This window comes from Lactuca sativa, chromosome 1 (genome assembly GCF_002870075.4).
Source record: "Lactuca sativa cultivar Salinas chromosome 1, Lsat_Salinas_v11, whole genome shotgun sequence".
Taxonomy (NCBI): Eukaryota; Viridiplantae; Streptophyta; class Magnoliopsida; order Asterales; family Asteraceae; genus Lactuca; species Lactuca sativa.
This window is the reverse complement of record NC_056623.2, coordinates 79,584,672-79,592,645: the sequence shown is the minus strand read 5'-3', so window position 1 is coordinate 79,592,645 and position 7,974 is coordinate 79,584,672.

The window sequence follows — 7,974 nt, the reverse complement described above, 5'->3', positions numbered from 1 at the left end:
GTAAACAAAATTAGGTGCAAAAAAGTTGTTTAAGGTGTTTGGATTTTAGGAAAATCACATGACTTTAAGTCCCTTTAAAGTCACAACATTATGTTGTTGAATAAGAACTAAGATTTTTGCCAAACACACAAATCTAACATCAACCATAACAGATTTATGCAGTATAAAAGCACACCCAACTTCAATATTAACATAATAGGACCAATACTGATAAACAGTGGTAGCTAAGAGTGACAAGATATAGTGAGAGAATACTAATTTTTGAAAAATGTACCCTAAATTTCTTATTCTCCTCCATAATAACGCATAAATACTGCTCTTTGATCCCTGACAATTGACATCGATTGAAATATGTTAAAGGCATAATTGATTGGGGTATTTTGTCGAACACATGGAAGGCGTAAATGATTTCAAACAAACTTTATAAAACATACGTAGCTCAAAACAAATAGATACATTAAACATATACGAGATTGATTGATACAAAAATCGAATAACGGAGAATCAATTGTATTGAAAATGAAACGAACCAGAGAAAGAAATGCAGGCTAGTAAAGAAACAAAACTATTAACCTAGAATTAGTAGAGAGAAGAGAGAGAGAGAGAAGAGAAAACAGAGGCATACATGAATCGAGTACACGAACTGATTTGAGAAGCTATACATTTCTTATCTAACCATACAAACTCATTTATCTCAAAATTGATGAAGTGATTACCAGGAGAATGAAGAAGGCGAAGAAATTTTCAAAGCGAAACGCAGACTCGGAGATGGCAGCGACTGCTTGATAACGACATCTACAGGGACCGCCATTAACGGTCGTCAAAAACCTGATCTGTCAAGTTTTGTGAGGGCGTTAGAGATTTGTTGACTCTTCAATTTGTAGCCGACAATCTAGAGAACAAAGATTAGATGGCCGGAGGTGGCATGGATTCCGTACGGTGGTGCTTTTGGGGGAAACAAATCGACAGAGGGAGAATGTGAGTAATCATCGGTGATATGCAATTGAGAAATTGGTTTTGAAGTAAGAAATAGATTCGACATATTCTAATGCCAATAACACCCCTAGATCCAAAAATCTAGATACCCTCGCGTCTCTTTTTACCACTTATTTACAGAATTGCCATAAGAAATCTAAGCCCTTTATTTTTTTGATCTAAAGGTCTAAAATTAGTTGTCGGGTTCTCGGGAAACTATAGGTTCTCAAATGATCATCCCTCTCTCTCTCTCTCTCCCTCTCTCTTTATATATATATATATATATATATATATACTATTTTAGACATTTTTTGAAATTTAAGAGGTAACAAACCTACTACATCATGTAAAATTAACTTATACTTACTATTCAATACACATATTACAATTATATATTTAGTAGGTTGAAATTTTTAATTGGTATCAAATCTATAACTATTATATCATGGTGTTTGTATATTTAGTAGGTTGAAAATTTTAAATACGGGTGAGATATGTTTCGGTGGTTTTCTTCACACCATAGGATTTTCCGGAGAGCTAATGATAAAAAAAAGTTGAAAAATATATTGTTAAAAAATAAAAGTAAAATGCTAAAATAAACAAATAAATAGATAAACAGTTGCGTTAAATTTATAAATTAAAATGGTTTCAGGACTACAAAAAACAACTTAAATAGATTGAAAAAAAACGAATTGAATTTACAACCCAGCAAACCGGTCAAAGTTGTGAAACAAGTTAAGATGTTACGGTAATTAGAAGTTAACATTATGAATGCGTGACTAATTGGAATTCACAAAGAAGAGACAAGTAAATGGATTTTTTAATGTTTGAGGATTGTAAAAATGAAAAAATTATCAATATTGTAACTTGGTTATACTTAAAGGTTTTTATTGTTTGATCCGATAGCCGCAATGAAACTATTCACCGAAGTAAATTAGTCACCGTCCGGACACTATTTGACGCCGCCGCTTTGCGCGGGTACACGTTTAGTGTGTGTGTGTGTCTATATATATATATATATATATATATATATATATATATATATATATATATATATATATATATATATATATATATATATATATATATATATATATATATATATATTGTTTGGAACATTAGTTTTTAATTGTTATCTTAAACAAAAAATTTCAAATTTAAAAATTGTTTCAAATTTCTTTTGAAATCTTTTAAAAACCAACTTTTTTTTTCTAAACATTTATGGATAATAAAAACTATAATTGAGGTTTAGTTTAGCCAAACACATTCTACCTTTTTTTTTTTTGAAACGGCAAACTAACTGATCTACTCCTAAACACATTCTATTTATTGTTATGTTTCTATTCGGTTATAACAACGTTACGAACTACATACAAAATAAAATTAATCAAACTTAGATCTACATATGAACCATTAAAGCTTATTATTAGGAATACAATATTAAACATGGAACTCTTATATTGAAGGTTCTGTTTGTTTGGTAAGAATGAAGTGAAATTTGAGAGAAAATGATTCTAATTCCATCAAATTTCCTATGTTTGATTCAGCTTTAAGGGAAGGAAAAATATTAATATTAAATGAAATATTTTACGTTTAAATGAAGGAAAGTTCATTCTTTCACCATTTCAATGGAATTAATACTTTCATAACATCGAAAGCAGCATATTATGATATCGACATCGCTAAACATTATTATACCCTTCATCAGTTAACTTAGATCATTCATCTCATTCTCCTTGAGCCAACATCCATCATCTTCTCATCTTCTCCACTTCGTCGCATGGGTCGTCCGACAACCTTTATTCCAGATGATCTCTTTTTTTTTCTCTCTCTCTCTCTCTCTCATTCACTCACACACACGCTCTCTCTCTCACACACACATTTTTTGTCTATATTCGAACCAAACACCCCCCCCCCCCTTGTGAAGCAACAGTTAATCGATTCAAGATTTCAAGATAATCAATTTCTGAATTCAAGCTATTTGATTTCTTCACATTCTTTTTTTATTTTTTGAATTCAGCCACAACAACCGTTAGTGAAGTTAATCAAGTTCTCCTTTTATAATTTTTTGATTTTCTAAATTCTCTTTTTTTTCACGATTTCAGAAAAATTTAAACTCTGTTCTTTCCCTTCTTATTTTGATTTCCTGTAACGCCTGTGTTTCCGGGCTTGCCGTTTTTAGCAATATAATAGTCTAGGTTAACCTTTGTAACCCGTTTTGAAATAATAAGATTGTATTATTTGAGTATTATGTATTTTGTGCTTAATTGCTTAATTATGTGGTCTGATTAATTAAGAATAAAAAAAAAATAATAAGCGTCAAAATTTAAGTGTAAAATAAACTTAATATCTTTGATCTATGTTGTAGTAGTTGAAACGAGGTTTCCGAATATATATAGAACGCCCAAATCTGACTTCGTATGAGGAAGTTATGATTTATCGAAGTTCCGACTTAGCGGTGTGCAGCCCGAAATACTCGATTTGAGATCGAGCGGTTTTTAGCCGAAGCAATCTAAACGAGGATCGAAGGTCTCGTTGTTGGTATCGAAGCGATAAAAAGTTAGGCGAGAACGGACGTCAAACGAAGAAGTTATGAATTTATAACGAAAGTTTCTGTCGCGGCCTATTAAAAATAATTAATAAAAATAAATTCGAAATTAGCCGACGGAGTCTAAACGAAAGTTGTAGATCGTAGTCTCACCTTCGCGTGGATATAAAGAACGTCGAAAACGGAGTTCGTATGAAGAAGATATGAATTTCCGAAGTTTATTTAATATTTTGTATTTAAATTTAATTGGAAATTCGGAAGCAATATTTGAAGGAGTCACCGATCTGATCCGAGGTACGCCCCGCGTACTCGAGTACGCCCAGCGTACTCCGAAGGATGTCGACACTCACACTCGAGCACTTCGGATACGTAAGCAATGACGTTTTGGGCAGTACGCCCCGCGTAACGCAGTACGCCCCGCGTACTCCGAGGCTCCAGCCTCCTATAAATAGGATGCGAGGGTTCCGGGTATTTTTGCCAATTCCCTCTCATTTTCGTGTCGAAGCTCTGCATTTTTACCCCCGAAGCTACCCCGAAGCCCCGGTATCATACTCTAGCCCCGAGGCAAGTCCCGAGATCCCGAAGATCCCGAGAAGCGCGGTTCCCGAGTCGAAGCTCTGCCCGCGAGAAGTTCGATTTTCGAGGAGATCTTCCAGATCTGCTGTGGATTTCTACTTCTATAAGCCGTAGTGCTGTCGGATCGTCTTCTGATCAAGTGAGTGTGTAGTTATTTCTTCTAATACAATAATACGAAGTATTTTATATAAAAATACGTGCTATGTGTATATATTTGGTTGTGTTATGTGTGAATGAGTATTCACTCTCTTCTATCTTATAGATCTGCTTATTTCTTTATGAGATATGTGTTATGTGTGTGTGCCTCATCTGTTATGTGACATATGTGTTGATTAAAGCATGCTATACAGGTTTTCTTTAAACTACGTATGAAAATATATATTTTTATCTACTAATATGTTGGGTAGAACATGGGTAGATAGTTGGTGTGTAATAAACAGATGAGAGGCCTCGATGTTGTTGTTGTTGTTGATCTAGTTATTCAGCGGAGTATGGATAACGACCACGGACTCTTTCTAGACAGTCCAGTGGAACACTAGCAGGTTCATAACCTGTAGGTGTTGTGAACGATGTGTTCACCGGTGTACTCTATCCCCCTCATGGTTGCCTTTAGGATATCTATTGTTGAGGAAACCCCTTCGCAGTGATGTCCGTCCCGATGAAAATCCTAGATTAGGTCCCTTGAGATAGTTGTTTTAGGGACGTAAAGTGAGGATAACGGGAATGGGTAATCGGGATAGTGATTGGTTGGTGGAATTAAATATAACTTATTTATTGTGGGTTGAAAACCCTATATGCTCACCAGGCTCCCAAGCCTGACCCACTCAGTTTTATTTGTATTACAGGAAGTGGCACAAGGGCGTAAGATGGATGGATCATCTTGTTGTTTTGTTTACAAGTCTGTATATGTATATATTTGTTGAATGACTTGTAATGTTTATCGTTTATGCTTTATGGTCTGTATCGGAACATGACATCCCGAGTTTTGAGTATATAATGAAATGCATCTCTTGATGAAATGCTTTGATAAATATTATTTTATCATGTTTTGTTTTGGGAACAAATTCCGCAACTCTTTCAAATCAAAAGGATTTACTCTGAAAATATTTAAAAGCATAAATGAAAATCGGTCTTTTCTGGCCGAGATTTTGGGGATGTCACAGTTGGTATCAGAGCATTAGTTTAAGCGAACTAGGAATTTGTAGGATTTCAAGACTTAAACTTAGAATGCTAAATGTAATGATGAGATGTGTGTCTGTTGGATTTTAGACACGAGCACTAGTTTATTTTAGGAAAGTTGCCTAAAATGCTTTTATGTGCTAAATGTTATATGTTGCCATATATGATATTATTTGTTCGGATCTACGGTTTGTTGCCAACCGGATCTGAAGGTTTATGTGTTTAGGATTCTAAGCGTATGTATACGATATTAGAACTAACATGTAATCGTTTGGAGTAATAAGGTGAAATTATTCGGTGTGTAGATCAAAAATGGTGAGAACAAGGAGTGGCGTTGGAAACGCAGATGAAAACAGGAATCAACCGCCAGTGATTGAGCAAATACCTGTTGTAGCAGCAACACCAGAACCAATAACAATGGCTGCGGTGCAAGCCATGATTCGGGCTATGCTAGCCGAACAAAGGGAGGAGATGCGACAAATGTTGCACAATAATAGGGATGAACCTGTCATACCTATTGAGGAACCTGAATTGATTCCCGAGCAATCGGAGGAAGGGAACAATAGTCGCATGGTGAGTCAAGTTGGGACTCAAGAGGAACGAAGGAACGATCCAGAAAGGAGAAACAACAAGGATGGGCGTATGTACAAGAATTTCTTGGGCGCCAAACCGCCAAGTCTTTCTGGGAGCCCAAAGCCTGTTGAGATAATGGATTGGATCTCCGAAATGGAGATGGTATTTGAAAGTTGCGACTGTAGCAACAAACAGAAGACCGTCTTTGCGGTTAGACAACTGAAGACTGGGGTCTTGAGTTGGTGGAAGTTGTTGGCAGATACTATGCCACGAGGAGAAGCCCTGAAAATGTCATGGGAGGAGTTCTTGGAACAGTTAAGGGTGCAGTATTGTTCGGAGATAGATCTGATTGATCTGAACAATGAGTTCCAAAACTTGAAGAAAGGGAAGATGAGCATAGATGACTATGCTACTGCATTTACTGAGAAGATGAAGTTTTTTCCGTACCTAGTGCCAACGGAACTCTCCAAGATTGAGAGGTTTGCTAACGGACTGCCTGCTGACTTTGGTCCGACAGTCAAAATGGCAACCACTCTGAAAACGGTTGTACGTGCAGCTAAGAATGTGGAGGCCCAGCAGAAGGAAAAGGGTCTGGAAAGAATAGATGTTGGAGAAAAGAGGAAGTTCGATGGAACTTCAGGGTCCAACAAGAAAAACAAGTTCTCAAAGTCTGGTTCGAGGGGGAGGTGGAGGTGAAGCGAAATGGTGCGACAAATGTAAGAAGAAACATCATGGAAAATGTGAGGTGGCGAACACATGCTACAAGTGTGTAAAGCCAGGGCACTATGCCAATGAGTGTACCCTCACAAAGAAAGTTTGCTATGGTTGTGGTGAGGAGGGTCATATGTCGAGAGACTGCCCGAAGAAGAAGGAGGCAGCTAGACCCAACATTCCGCCAAAGCCAAAGGCGAGAGCATTCCAGATGACACTGGAAGCTGCTAAAGATGAAGCTGATGTCGCTTCAGGTACCTTTCTCGTTAACGAATTGCCTGCCCAAATTTTATTTGATTCTGGAGCCAACTACTCCTTTATATCGCATGAATTTGGTAGAAAGATAGCTTTGCCTGTTGTTAGACTAGATAATGCTTTATTAGTCGAAGTTGCTAGTGGCAAGTTTGTACCTGTTAGCTATCGCATGAAAAACATCTTAATTGATCTGAATGGGAATAAGTTCCACGAGGAATTATTGCCTATCGAACTTAATGGTTTCGACATCGTATTGGGAATGGATTGGCTTAGCGCCAACGATGCCGAAATTTTATGCAAGAAGAAAATAGTCAAAGTAAACCCGCCTGGGAAAGATTCGTTTATGGTGTATGGAGATAAACGCAGAGTGAATTCTGGAATCATTTCATTGATGAAAGCCAGAAAATGTTTGACCAAGGGATGTACATCATATTTAGCATTTGTGATTGATGCTAAGAAGGAAAAGAAGGTGATGCAGAGCATTCCAGTGGTGTGTGATTTTCCGGAAGTGTTCCCCGAGGATCTTCCTGGATTACCACCTGATAGACAAGTGGAATTCCGTATTGACTTGTTGCCAGGAACAACGCCAATTGCGAAAGCACCTTATCGATTAGCACCGACGGAGATGAAGGAACTAATGATGCAACTTCAGGAGTTATTGGACAACGGTTTCATTAGACCTAGTTCATCGCCCTGGGGAGCTCCGGTGTTATTTGTAAAGAAGAAAGATGGAAGTATGAGAATGTGCATCGATTACAGAGAGCTGAACAAGGCAACAATAAAGAATAGATATCCGTTGCCGAGGATTGATGACCTGTTCGATCAATTGCAAGGTTCGAGTTATTTCTCGAAGATCGATCTTAGGTCAGGATATCATCAGCTGAAAGTAAGAGAGCAAGATATCGAGAAGACTGCATTCAGAACAAGATATGGACACTACGAGTTCTTGGTTATGTCGTTTGGACTAACCAATGCTCCAGCAGCGTTCATGGATTTGATGAATAGGGTTTGTAACCCGTTCCTTGATAAATCTGTGATAGTGTTCATAGACGACATTCTGATTTACTCGAAAAGCCAGGAAGAGCATGGCAGACACTTGCGAGAAGTGTTGGAAGTTCTGAAGAAGGAGAAGCTGTATGCTAAGTTCTCCAAATGTG